This window comes from Pleurodeles waltl, chromosome 5 (assembly GCF_031143425.1).
Source record: "Pleurodeles waltl isolate 20211129_DDA chromosome 5, aPleWal1.hap1.20221129, whole genome shotgun sequence".
Lineage (NCBI taxonomy): Eukaryota > Metazoa > Chordata > Amphibia > Caudata > Salamandridae > Pleurodeles > Pleurodeles waltl.
In genome coordinates, this window is record NC_090444.1 from 1,020,671,367 (window position 1) to 1,020,686,126 (window position 14,760).

Below are 14,760 nucleotides of genomic sequence, written 5' to 3' on the forward strand. Positions count from 1 at the left end.
TCTCCATCTGCAGGGGGTGGGGTGCTGGTGTTGTGGTCCTGTGGCAGTGCCTCCTGTCCACTAGCGCCGGCGGAGGTGGTGGGTAGTTCATCGTCCAGGCTAGTGTCAGGGGCCCCTTGTTGTGCCACAGTGTCCCTCCTGGTGTTCACGAGGTCCTTCAACGCCCCTACAGTGGTGCCCAGGGTGGTGTTGATGGATTTGAGTTCCTCCCTGAACCCCAAATACAGTTCCTCCTGCAGCCACTGGGTCTCCTGAAACTTGGCCAGTGCCATTGTCTCCTGGGAATGATGGTACGCTCCCATGATGTTGGAGAGGGCCTCGTGGAGAGTGGGTTCCCTGGGCCTGTCCTCCCCCTGTCGCACAGCAGACCTCCCAGTTCCCCTGTTTTCCTGGGCCTCTGTCCCCTGAACCGTGTGCCCACTGCCACTGCCCCCAGGTCCCTGCTGTTCTTGGGGTGGTGGGTTAGCCTGGGTTCCCTGTAGTGGTGGACACACTGCTGCTTGATGTGTCCTGGGACAGAGGTATGGGCCCACTGGGTGGGTGCTGTGCTGATGTTTCCTGAGTGGGGAGTCTCTGTGGTGGCCTCTGACTGTGTCAGGGGAACCGACTGTCCCGAGGTCCCAGATGGGCTGGGCTGGTCATCTAGATCCAGTTGGACAGAGCTGCTGTCATCAATGTGGGCCTCTTCTGTGGGGGGAGTAGACATGTCAGGAAACTCCTGTCCGGTGACGTTGGGTAGGGGTCCTGCAGGGGTGTAAAGGCATGATTGGTGCATCTGTGTGTGCCATGGTGTGCAATGTGTGGGTGACCTTGTACCCCATTGCTAACATTCTTGTGTAGGAGCTTGTGTGATCATTGTTTAGGGTCTGTGTGGGTATGTGTAGTGGGCATGCATTGGTGATGGGTGCCATGCTTTGTTGTTGCATGCAGGGCTTGGTGTTGGGATGTGTGGCTTGTGATAGTGGGACATATGTGAGGAGTTGGAGTGATGGGGATGAAGGCGAGGGTGGGGGTATGTGATAGCATGCAGGTAGGGTGGGGGATGTAGTAGTTAAAACTTTGACTTACCAGAGTTCATTCCTCCAGCTACTCCTGCGAGGCCCTCAGGATGCTCCTCCCATGTTGTTAGTTGTGGGGGAGGAAGTGGGGGTCCGCCGCCAGTCCTCTGAACCGCAAGTGGTGTCTTGAGACCACGGAACGCACCTTCCCCCTTAGGTCGTTCCACCTCTTCCTGATGTCATCCCGTGTTCTTGGGTGCTGTCCCACTGCTTTGACCCTGTCCACGATCCTGCGCCATAGATCCATCTTCCTAGCTATGGAGGTGTGGTGCACCTGTGATCCGAATAGCTGTGGCTCTAACCGGATGATTTCCTCCACCATGACCCTGAGCTCCTCCTCAGAAAACCTGGGGTGTCTTTGCAGTGCCATGGGGTGGTGTGGGTGATGTGTGAGGTGGTGTTTGTTGTGATGTGTGGGGTGTTGTTTAGGGGTGCGAGGTGTTTTGTGGGTGGAATGTGTATGAGTGATGGTGTTGTGTGCCTCTGCATGCTGGTGTGGTCTTTGCTTTTCTGTCTCTCTGCTTCTCAAAAACTTTTGGTTGTCAGGGTTTGTGGGTAATGTGGGGGTGTGTTTTATATTGTATTGAGTGTGTGGGTGTGGTGTGTGTATGTGTATCAGGTGTATATATTTCGATTTGTCCAATGTGGTAGTGTTTTGTAAATGTGTGTGTATTTTGAGCGCAGCGGTGTGTACCGCCAATGGAATACTGCGGTTGAAAGACCACCGCGTGGATTCGTGGGTCGTGATAGTGTGGGCGTATTCCTGTTGACATGACGGTGGAGGTTTTGTAATCGCTAGTTTATCACTGACCTTCGGTGTGGCGGACTTGTGTGGGTGTCTAGATTTTGGTGGATTCCGAGCTGTGGGTCGTAATAGCTGTGGCAGAATTCCGCGGCCGCGGTGGTGTGTTGGCGGTCTTCTGCACTGCGGTATGCGGGATTTACTGCTGATGTTGTAATGAGGGCCAATATGTCCTGAAGAAGGCCATTCATCACCATATTTTATTTGTAGGCAATTTGATACCAAGTCCTCTTCATCCAAAGGTATATGTAGAAATACTGCAACCCACACCATGCCATTCTTTTGAAAAATACTTTCTTCTAATTGCACTTTTTCCAGTGCCTATATTTTTGATTTTTTATTCTGTTGTGTTTAATCTCTATTACGGGCACAGGGCGGCCCAACAGTATTGTGCTCCATGTTCACTGTAAATATGGGGATTTTTGCCTTCTGAGTGCAGCTCCCCTACAGTGGGTATCTCCTGACAATGGCAGGACACTATGCAATCAATGATACCTGTCCCATTATTATTAACTCCTCCTCATCACCATCATCAACAATCTTCACTCTGTTTCACAGGGAACCATGAAAGAACACAAAAGCAGAACATTACAAAATTAAAAACAGTGATAGGGCAATCAGAAAGAATACAAACAACACCTTACACAGTAAGTAAAATTGTCCTCAAATGTACTGTACCAGATAAAAAGCAAGATAGATTAAAGCTAGTCAACTCATTCAGCAATAACATTAAAAAAAACAAAGCAGGTCGGACTTGTGCAAAATGTGTTTCAAGGAGCAATTGGACAATAACAAGCTTTCTTTGTCTTTTATAGAAAGTGTAAAACATGGTAAAGGACAAGGGGGTTATTACAACTTTGGAGGAAGTGGTAATCCGTCCCAAAAGTGACGGTAAAGTGACGGATATACCACCAGCCTTATTACGAGTCCATTATATCCTATGGAACTCGTAATACGGTTGGTGGTAAATCCGTCACATTTGGGACAGATTACCACCTCCTCCAAAGTTGTAATAACCCCCAAGGTGTCCTTGACTTAATAATTGTTACAACTACAAGCTGCAGGATTAGGAACATATGTACATCCACTGGGAACTGCAAATAGGTGATGTATTGCATTTAATACACACACTAACAAAAACCAGCAGTGATCAGACATATTATATAAAATATGTGGTTTAATTAAAGGGCCCGAAGTGGTGAGTAAGCTCTGACAGACGATTTATCCTCAACCAGTAGTGTCCTCTCTCTGGCTCTCGAGGACGCAAAAGCTTCTTTAGTCCAGGTGCAATCTGCCTTAACTAGGGACACTGGAAGATTAGAAAATTCAGGTCAGCCCAACTTAATAAAACAATCCTTAACATTGCTAAGCCAGTGGGTCCGTTACAGCAGAGTAAAGTACTTTGCACAAATATTGTTGATTTACCAGAAGCGAGTTACTAATAACTCACTTCTCATAAATCAACAATATGTGTGCAAAGTAGATTTATGTGCTTTAAAGGGGCCAGTCATAAAAACTGTGATGCATGATAAGTCATCCCTTCAGTTTTTTTTACTTGCAGCTGGCTGCATGCTGTGCTAACTTCGTGCAACTCTTTACCACGTCATTGTCCCAGTAAAACAACGTTACTTTTCTGTTAAAATGTAAATAGGTACTTCATTTAATTTTTGACAGATGTGGGCATCTCACAAAAAGCAGTCGATGTACAGTCTGCCAAGATTTAGGATTCCCTCATTCCATTTTGAGTTGGGGGAATAACTATCTTCTAACTAACTCCATCAGTGGAAACCTTTGAATGGCAGCCTGGGCGCAATTAGGTTGTTAGTCAATGTGTGTCAGACCATCTGCCCTATATTGGCAGACATTCTAACATTAAGGCCCGTATTTATACTCCGTTTGCGCCGAATTAGCGTCGTTTTTTTCTACGCAAATTCGGCGCAAAACTAACGCCATATTTATACTTTGGCGTTAGACGCGTCTAGCGCCAAAGTTCCCGGAATGTGCGTCATTTTTTAGCGTGAACCCCTTCCTTGCGTTAATGATATGCAAGGGAGGCGTTCCCGTCTTAAAAAATGACTCCCAGGCCTTTACGTGGTATTTATACTCCCGGGCAAAAATGACGCCCGGGAGTGGGCGTGGCCAAAAACGGCGCATTTGCGCCGCTTTTTAACGCCTGGGTCAGGGATGGCGTTAAGGGACAAGTGGGCTCAAAATGAGCCCAGAGTGCCCTCCCCTGCCCCCAGGGACCCCCCCTGCCACCCTTGCCCACCCCAGGAGGACACCCAAGGATGGAGGGACCCATCCCATGGACATTAAGGTAAGTTCAGGTAAGTATTTTTTTTTTTTTTTTTTGTGGCATAGGGGGGCCTGATTTGTGCCCCCCTACATGCCACTATGCCCAATGACCATGCCCAGGGGACACAAGTCCCCTGGGCATGGCCATTGGGCAAGGGGGCATGACTCCTGTCTTTACTAAGACAGGAGTCATGAAATGGCGTCTGGGCGTCGTAAAAAAATGGCGCAAATCGGGTTGAGGCGATTTTTTTGCCTCAACCTGACTTGCCCCATTTTAAGACGCCCTAACGTAATTTTTTCCCAACGCCGGCGCTGCCTGGTCTACGTGGTTTTTTTCCACGCAAACCAGGCAGCGCCGGTCTGCTTGCGCCGGCTAACGCCATTCCATAAATACGGCGCCCGCATGGCGCTTCAGAATGGCGTTAGACGGCGCTAAATTTTACAAGATTACCATTGCAGTACAAGAAACCAAAGACATGACCTACATGTGCTGGGAGAAAATTCCAAGCGCGTAAAAGACATTTCTTTTTCAAGTTAAAAAATCTTCTACTTTTGAAGTTTTTCTTTTTTAAATAAACATGTCGGTGAGCTAGCATAAAACATATGCCCACCCAACAAAGAGGGTCTGATGTGGATCTCGGTGGAGGGGTTACTTGTTGCAACTGTAACGGATATCCTGTCCGCCAAAATCTAAATACAATTGTTTTCTATGGTATTTAGATTTTGGCAGATGGAATATCCATCACCCCGGAGATCTAAATCACGCCCTTATACTTAGATTTATGAAAAGTGGTGCTGCACCATGGCGGTAGTCAGGGGGACTAGCGTCATATTATTTGACACTAGTCCGGTGTTTTGCAGGACTAGAGTAAAAAATGTTGATGCTAGTTCTGCAAAGCACCCAAAGGCCCGTTGAACACAATGGGAGCCTCTTTTTAGCATCTGCACTGAGCAGGTGTTAAAAAATGCTGAAAGAAATGGCACAAAGGAACCCCATAGATTCCTTTGCGCCATTTTTACAGCCCCCTATTGCCGAAACACCTCCCTTGCATACATTATGTCTGGTGCAGGCATAATGTGGCGCAAGTGGTTACAAAGTAAGGTGTAGCGTTTTTGCCTTTCGAATGACACATTGGTGTAAACAAATTGACGCTAATGTGGAGTTGGAATGGCCCCCGGCCACCATAAATCTGGACCTTAGTTTTTTCTTGTGGAGCTGTTGAGGCTCAGCTGAAAGCACAGATATCACTGCCTGTCTGGCAGAGTTGTCTAATTATGACAGGTGCTCTTCCACCAGGTCAGTGGAGGACATCCTTCTGCTTATCTGGCAAACCTATGAACCACCCCGCCATCCTTTAACCCCTCAGGTGCCAGGGGCGAGCTGGTCTTGTCCTCGCACGCGGTTCCCGTGTAGCGGGGACGAGACCAGCTCATCATGCACCCAGCCCACACACCCCCATAGGGGATGGAAGGGGAATTGCTTCCCCTTCCACCCGACCCCCCCATGGCAATCTGATGACGTCAGCACGCTCACAGTACGTGGACGTTATCAAATGCTGCCGGGGACGTGCTGGAAGCCAGTTGCTTCTAGCGTGTTAGGAGAGAGGACGTCCAACAGGTAAGCCCTTATCCTGGGGGATGGTTTGGCAGGGGGGAAACAACACGGGGAAAAGGAAAGAGTTTTTCCTTTCCCCTGTGCCTGTTTTGAGTGGATCGTGGAGCAGGAATCTACCCACTAGACACCAGGGATTGTTTTAGGTTTATTTTGGGGAGCGACCCCTTGGGCAAGGGTCGCTCCACTGGCGGCATATGCATATCTGTGTTTCGTCCCTCCCTGGGGGCAGATCGGCCGTTCTTTTGGCTGATCTGCCCCCGAGTGAGGGGAGGGGGTTGAAACCCACTAGACACCAGGGATCATATGTTTTATAATGTTTTAGGGCAGCGACCCCTTAAACAAGGGTCGCTGCCTTGGGGGCAATAATTTTTTATAAGTTTGCCGCCCCGAGGCTAGCTTGGCAATGTTTTTGGCCGATCTTACCCCCGGGGAGGTTGAAACCCACTAGGCCCCAGGGATTGTTTTGTATGAGTGTGTGTTTTTTGTGTGTTGGGGGCACCCCTTGGGCAAAGGTAGCACCCACAAAAGGGGGACATTAATGTTGGACATTTCTGCCCCCCTTGGGGGCAGATGGGCCTATTTTATTTTGGCCCAGCCACCCCCAAGGGGGGACAGAATCCACCAAGATGCCTGGGAATTTTTTTTTGTTCCCCATTGTTTGTTTTTGTGCTGGAGGCGCCCCCTTTGGCAAGGGTTGCCCACAAAAGGGGGCACAGAACTGATGGCCATTTCTGCCCCCCTTGGTGGCAGATCAGCCTATTTTTTTAGGCTCCTCTGCCCCCAAAGGGTGCAGAATCCACCAAGATGCCAGGGAATTTTTTTGTTTGTTCCACTTTGTTTTTTTTTGTGCTAGGGGGCGCCCCCTTTGGCAAGGGTCGTATGTTTGTGTGTTTTGTGCGGGGGTGTTCCCTTTGGCAAGTTTCACCCCCCAAAGGGGGAAAATGACTGATGGCCATTTCTGCCCCCCCCCTTGGGGACAGTTCGGCCTATTTTTTTTAGGCCCATCTGCCCCCAAGGGGAGCAGAATCCACTTAGGCACCAGGGAAAATTTGGAAATGCTTGGTTGCGAAGTATTTGTATTTGTGATTATAACAGTTTATTTCTCCTTTTTGTTCTAATTCAAAGCTTTTGCTTCCTTTCCTGTGGATCCTTGCTGTTTTGCAGTAGTTGACCTGCGGTTTGCGTAGGTGCATGTTTTAGGCAAGTAAAAGCAATTTACTCCAAAGGAGTATTTTTGATATGCATTAATGACATGTTTGTAGGAAGTGTACTTAATGTAGGATTGTGTGTGAAATTGTCCTTAGATTTGTGCACAATGATATTTGTGTTGTCTTATGTCTAATTTACTTTTCTTTTTTCTTTTTAGTGGGATATCGTTGGTGATTGCTGTGTCTGTGCAGAGTAGTTACTGGTGAGTCTAGCTTTTTCAGGCAAGTGACTGGTATAGTTTTTGAGTATATAACTCTTTTGATAAAGCCACACTCTGTTTATAACTTATGTTAGACATTGCTGGTTCTAGTTGGCATTTGTAAAGTACAGATCTTAGAAAGGATCATGGCTAGCCACAGAGTGATCGCTCAGCAGGTCATTGTCATGCTTTTTGAGTCATCTTCTGACCATGATTATGAGACTGACTCTGCATCTGAGGCAGAGGTGGAAGTGAGAGATTCTGCCAGTGAGTTTTCTGTCCGAGAGGATTCATCTGATGAGGAAGCCACTCTCAGTGCAGATGAAGGGCCTATTTTTAGAGGAGGACATTGATGTGCCAATAGTGCAGCAGCCTGGGGCTGAAGGGTTTCCCATTGGAAGACCTGAACCTGGATTGCCCCAAACATGGAGCAGCCACAGTTACCTGCATTTACTGGTCTCCCAGGGTGTAGAGTCAATACAGAAAACTTTTTGCCAGTCAATTTCTTTCAGTTGTTTATGGACGATGTATTTTTGGAAAACATTGTTGAGCAGACTAATTTGTATGCGGAGCAGGATTTGAGGGGCAGCGCTGCCAGACTTAGGCCTCAGTCTAGAGCTACCCAGTGGGCTCTCACAAATCTGGAAGAGATTAAAAAGTTCTTAGGTTTGACTTTTTTGATGGAGTTGATAAGCAAGCCGTCACTGGCTTCTTCTTGGTCTACTAGTCCCTTGATGGCAACTGCTATATTTCCTGCAACCATGGCTCGAAATCGCTATTTGCTTCTTCGGATGCTGAGTTTTGTTGACAATGCTTTAGACTTGCCATGAGATCACACTGATTGTGACCGTCTTTTTAAGGTTAGGCCTGTCCTAGATCGTTTTGTAGATCGTTTTTCAGAGTTGTATGTTCCAGGAAAAGAGATAAGTGTGGACGAGTCTTTGGTCCTGTTCAAGGGGCGTTTGGTTTGAGGCAGTACATTCCTAGCAAGAGGGCACGGTATGGAATTAAATTATATATGCTGTCAGAAAGTAGTACAGGATACAGGTATAATTTCTAGGTCTACACTGGTAGGGATTCCAGTATTGACCCCCCTGATTGTCTGCCCACTTTCAGAGTTAGCGAGAAAATTGTGTGGGAACTTGGTAGATGACTGTTTAACTATGGTCACCATTTGTATGTAGATAATTTCTACACTGGAGTCCAGTTGTTCAAGGAGTTGTTCAGAGTGAGCACTATTGCTTGTGGTACAATCTGTTCTAACCGGAAAGGCTATCCAAGGGAGCTTGTCTGTAAAGAACTTGAGAGGGGACAGTGCAGTGCCTTGCGGAATAATGAGCTGCTAGCTCTGAAATTCTCAGACAGGAGGGATGTGTACATGCTAACTACCATCCATGATGAGAGTACTTCCCTTGTGACGGTTTGGGGTCAGGTTGCCGAAGTGCACAAACCTGCCTACATTTTGGACTACAATAAGCACATGGGTGGTGTTGATAGAGTAGATCAGAGGTTGGAGTCTTACACTGCTCTTCGTAAGTCTTACGTGTAGTACAAAAAGTTGGACTTACATTTATTTCATTTAGCAACTTTAAAGGCTTTTGTTGTGTTCAAGGATTGTTCACCTGAGTCAGGGATGAAATGTGTTAAATTTCAGGAGTCAGTGATAGAGAGCCTTATTGTGGTAAAACAAGCAAGAGTTCCTAGAATAGCAGTGGTGGAGAATGTGGCTAGATTGAAAGATCTCCCAAAAAAGACTTGCCCGCTAAGAAATGTATAGTCTGTGCCCGAAGAGGTATCCGGAGAGACAGCCGGATGTACTGCCCTGATTGCCCTTCAAAGCCTGTGCTGTGTGTGGCCGGCTGTTTCAGGAGCTACCACACCAAAAACAAATTCTGGTAAATACCATGAGCGTAAACTGCCTGTTTTTATATTTTCAGATGTTCAGTTTCACATTTCTGTCATGTTTTCAGTTAGAGCTTTTGTGTTTGTAGTTTTGTACTTATTTTATAATTAGTTAGTGCTTTCTTTGTTGTTTAAAAACAAAAAAAAATAATGGCGGTGTGCATGGAGTGGCGCTTTGCTGGAGGTGTGAATGGAGTGGTGCTTGGCTGGCGAAGTGCGTGGAGTGGCGCTTGGCTGGTAGTGTGCATGGAGTGGGGCTTGGCTGGCGGTGTGTGTGGAGTGGCGCTTGGCTTGTGGTGTGTGTGGTGGCGTTTGGCAGGCACCGCCACACACTCCCATCAGCTAGTGTGATTGCTGTATCAAGTAAGTGGGCGTATGTAAGTGATGGTACCTTGAGTGGCACATCAGTTGTTGCAAGTGTTGTACTGTGCTGGGCCCATGGCTGGCGGCATGAATGGTCCTGTGCATGTCATGTATGAAAGGTGTGTGAATGGACTGTAAAGCGGTTGGTGCCTTGTTGTGGCTTTACAGCTCACGAGTTGTGGGTCATTGGTTCAGTTTTTTGGCCTTTCAGTTATTAACACTGCATTTCAATTTTGGGAAATCTCTTGTTAATAAGATTTGATCTACTGAACAATCACTCACCCTCGTGCCAAATCCCACCAGTATGTATGGTAAAAATGACAAAACCTGCTCTGCTGTAATCAGTGACACGTTAGGAGTCTCAGGTGGGACCCCGATGATGAAGCATGCCACCAACTTGGTTGGTGGGTGAGTGATCTTTTTAACATAACCTAAGTGCGTTTCTTTTTGCAATTTTAGTATTTGAAACATCACAGAAGTACGTGGACACATCAAAATGATCTATTACAAAACTACCTGTGTTTGGGGGAGGGGCACCCATGTTTTTCGTCCCGGGTTCAGCCTTCATCTAGGGAAACCTACCAAACCCAGACATTTTTTTAAACTAGTCACCGCAAGGAGTCCAGGGTGGTGTGGCTTGCGTGGATACCCAACATTTTCTTACCCAGACTCCTCTGTAAACCTCAACATTTTCTAAAAAAAGCATATTTTCCTCACTTTTCTTAGTAGGATTACTGCCCCAGCACAAATTTCCTACTCCCCAGGGTTCCCCTCAGTCTCCAAAGTCAAATCATACCTCACTTGTGTGGGTCCCCAGAGCAGAGTCATCCTAAAGATGTATAAAAGAAAAATATGTGATTATCAACTCGCTGTTCTATCCCCTCAATCTCTACAGGTTTTTGGCCTTTTTATGTTGCAGGCACTTGGGCCACCCACACAAGTGAGGTGTCAATTTCTTCGGGATACTTGGGGCAGCACTTGGTGGAAGGAAATATGTGGCTCCTCTCAGAATCCAGAACTTTCTGTCACCGAAATATGAAGAGAAAGTGTTTTTTTGGCCAAATTATGATGTTTGCAGAGGATTCTGGGTAACAGAACCTGATGAGAGCCCCACTAGTCACCCCTAGGTGTCTACTTTTAAAAAATGCACAGGTTTGGTAGGTACCCCTAGGTGCCGGCTGAGCTATAGGCCAAAATACACAGCTAGGCACTTTGCAAAAAACAGCTCTGTCATCTTTGGGAAAATGTGATGTGTCCATGTTGTGTTTTGTGGCATTTCCTGTTGCGAGCACTAGGCCTATCCACAAAAGTGAGGTACCATTTTTATCTGGATACTTGGGGGAACGCTGGGTTGAAGGAAATTTGTGGCTCCTCTCAGATTCCAGAACTTTCTGTCACCGAAATGTAAGGAAAAAGTGATTTTTTTAGCCACATTTTGAGGTTTGCAAAGGATTCTGGATAACAGAACCGGGTGAGAGCCACACAAGTCACCCCAACTTGGATTCCCCTACTTGTCGAGATTTAAAAAATGAACAGGTTTGGTAGGTTTTCCTAGGTGAGCTAGAGGCCAAAATCCACAGCTAGGCACTTTGCAAAAAACACGTCATATTTCAATGTGCAAATGTAATGTGTCCATGTTGCGTTTCCTGTCGCAGGCACTAGGCCTAGCAATGAAAGTGTGGTACAATTTTTATTGGGAGACTTGGGGGAACACAGAATAGCAGAACAAGTGATATTGCCCCTTGTCGTTCTCTGCATTTTTTCCTTTCAAATGTAAGACAGTGTGTAAAAAAATATGTCTATTTGAGAAATGCCCTGTAATTCACATGCTAGTATAGGGACCCCGGAATTCAGAGATGTGCAAATAACCACTGCTTCTCAACACCTTATCTTATGCCCATTTTGGAAATACAAAGGTTTCCTTGATACCTTTTTTTCAGTCTTTATATTTCAAAAAATAATTGCTGTGTACCCGGTATAGAATGAAAACCCACTGCAAGGTGCAGCTCATTTATTGGCGCTGTGTACCTAGGGTTCTTGATGAACCTACAAACCCTAGATATCCCCGCAACTGGAAGAGTCCAGCAGGTATATCGTTTACAAAAATCTGACTTCGCAGGAAAAAGTTACAGAGTAAAACTTTGATATTTTTTTTTTTACCTCAATATTTTTTTATTTCAGCTGTTATTTTCTGTAGGAAAACCTTGTAGGATCTACACAAATGACCCCTTGCTGAATTTAGAATTTTGTCTACGCTTCAGAAATGTTTAGCTTTCTGGGGTCCAGCATTGGTTTCACACCCATTTCTGTCACTAAGTGGAAGGAGGCTGAAAGCAAAAAAAATAGTAAAAATGGGGTATGTCCCAGTAAAATGCCAAAATTGTTTTGAAAAATTGGGTTTTCTGATTCTAGTCTGCCTGTTCCTGAAAGCTGTGATGCTTGTGATTTTAGCACTGCAAACCCTTTGTTGATTCCAGTTTCAGGGAAAAAAACACCAGCCTTCTGCTGCAGCCCTTTTTTCCCATTTTTTTTTTAATGCATTTTTTGCTGTATTTTGGCTAATTTCTTGGACACCCACAAACTCTGGGTACCTCTAGAATCCATAGGATGTTGGGAAAAAAGGACGCAAATTTGGAGTGGGTAGCTTATGTGCACAAAAAGTTATAAGAGCCTAAGTGCAAACTGCCCTAAATGGCCAAAAAAGGCCTGGCACCTGACGGGTAAAAGGCCTGGCAGCAAAGGGGTTAAGTGAAGCACAATGTTTTGTAAATTCGCTTTGTACTAAGAGTAGTTCATAAGTGTAATTTGGCTTGTGAAATTCATCTCTAATCAATTTTGTTCTCCCTATTTTGTAATTTTTTGTCTCTTAATGGTGTTGTTTGGCTGTCCATTCAGGCCCTAGTATGAAATGTGAATGAGATAACAAGAAAAACCTGTTACCTCTGAGCGTTGGACAGGAGAGCATAACTCAATAGGTTACTCATAAGTACATTCCACCAATACATTTGTAAGTGGAGGGGCCAATTGGTTTTCAAGGGCAAATCTTTTGCTAGCTCCACCATCATTGGCCAGATTTACAAGAAAGTGGTGCATCAGCTGTGATGCGCCCCTTTTCTTTCACCCCCATGTACCCCCCTAACGACACCATGTGTGCGCCCTATTTACAATACAGCGCACCATGGCACATGTTAGGACAATTGCGTCATCATTTATGAAGCTATAGTGGTGCTTTGCAGGATTAGTGCCATAAATGGTGGCGCTAATCCTGCAAAGTATATGGAGGCACTTCGAAAGTAATGGGTGCATCATTTTAAAGCCTGATCTGAGCAATTACACTAATTATGGTGCAGTGAAATGTTTTAAATTTCACTGCACCATTTTGATAGGCCTCCCTGGCCAGAACGCCCCCCCTTGCATACATTATGCCTGGCATAGGCATAATGTGGTACAAGGGGTTACAAAGTGGCGTAATGCAAGCATTGCGCCATTTTGTAAATGTGTCAAAGGAGAATGGCCTCCTTAACACCACATTAGCATAAAAATAATGACACTAGTGGGGCGCTAAGAAGTGCAGGGGCTTGTGAATGTGGCCCATAATCTTTCCCCAAAGGGCTGCTAGCTTCAGAGCACTAGAAGAGCACCCTTATTTAGAGTGACCTTCTCACAGAGATTTTTCCAGCCTAGGTCCACCAGTTGAAGCATGGCAGGCATAGTCAGTTAAAGAAGAAAATTTCCTTGGCGCACAGGGAGAAAACTCCCTCCGGGTTTCTAATATGTGTTATTTATAGTTCAGAAACAAACCTTCAAAATGGGCTTCGGATGTTTATGCCGGGCCCACTTAGCCTAGCTGGTATTTGAAGTTTCAATTAGTTTACTCCTGCCATGTCAAATGGAACAACTTTGATGCAAATTCCCAACCCATGTGGCAAGGAAATCCAAAGATGGTGAGACAGACTCTGGAGGGCTGGCTAAGGTGGGGATTTGGGGGCAATGGCAAGATTCTAGGCGCATGTGCACTTCTCAAGTAAAGAAAAAGCGACCCATTTCCATTTTGTATGCATACAAAATAAAAAAACTAGTTTGACTGTGCATTTACATGTGTTTATTTCATGAGCTGCAACATTACATTTCACGTGTAATAACTAGGGGGGTCATTCCTTCCACGGTGGGCGGCGGGCTCTGCCCGCCGTGCGGAAACCGCCCAAACACCGCCCCGCGGTCAAATGACCGCGGGGACCATTTTTACTTTCCCGCTGGGCCGGCGGGCGATCTTCAAAAGATCGCCCGCCGGCCCAGCGGGAAAGCTCCTGCAAAGATGAAGCCAGCTCCGAATGGAGCCGGCGGATTTGCTGGGGTGCGACGGGTGCAGTTGCACCCGTCGCGATTTTCAGTGTCTGATATGCAGACACTGAAAATCTTTGTGGGGCCCTGTTAGGGGGCCCCTGCAGTGCCCATGCCATTGGCATGGGCACTGCAGGGGCCCCCAGGGGCCCCAAGACACCCGTTCCAGCCAGCCAGGTTCTGGCGGTTAAAACCGCCAGAACCAGGCTGGCGGGAAGGGGGTCGGAATCCCCATGGCGGCGCTGCTTGCAGCGCCGCCATGGAGGATTCTTTTGGGCAGGGGTAAACCGGCGGGAAACCGCCGGTTGCCCTTTTCTGACCGCGGCTTTCACGCCGCGGTCAGAATTGCCCATGTAGCACCGCCAGCCTGTTGGCGGTGCTACCCCCGGCCTCTACCCTGGCGGTCATAGACCGCCAGGGTCAGAATCAGGCCCAAAGTGTTTTTATTTAAGGCTTAATGCCACTGACTTTACTATTTCTAAGCACTCTAAATAACAATTATGACTAGAAAAGTTATCAGTGCTCAATAAATCAACCTGACAAGGATGACATTTTGAGATGGCCATGTGTTTTAAGTAGAATAGATTCAACACCCTCTGGTCCTGAGCATTCCTCTCATGGTTTTCTTTATTCTCAAAGTTTCTCTTGTGATATTTTCTTCTGGCAACTCACTGGCTAGCTTGTACTACCTAGCACACTCACCTCCAATACTGTAGACTGATGCTGCTCACAGTCCCCGCTTCAATGATCTCTAACCAGGGTGAGCTTCATTGGTTTGCCTCCCTTATGCCCATATTTATATTTTTTTAGCGCCACATTTGCATCATTTTTTGATGCAAAAGCGGTGCAAAGTTACAAAATACAATTGTATTTTGTAACTTTGCGCCGCTTTTGTGTCAAAAAGCGGCACAAATGTGGTGCTAAAAAAGTATAAATATGGGCCTTAGTCCTAAGAGGGTATCCTCCCTCAGCCCTC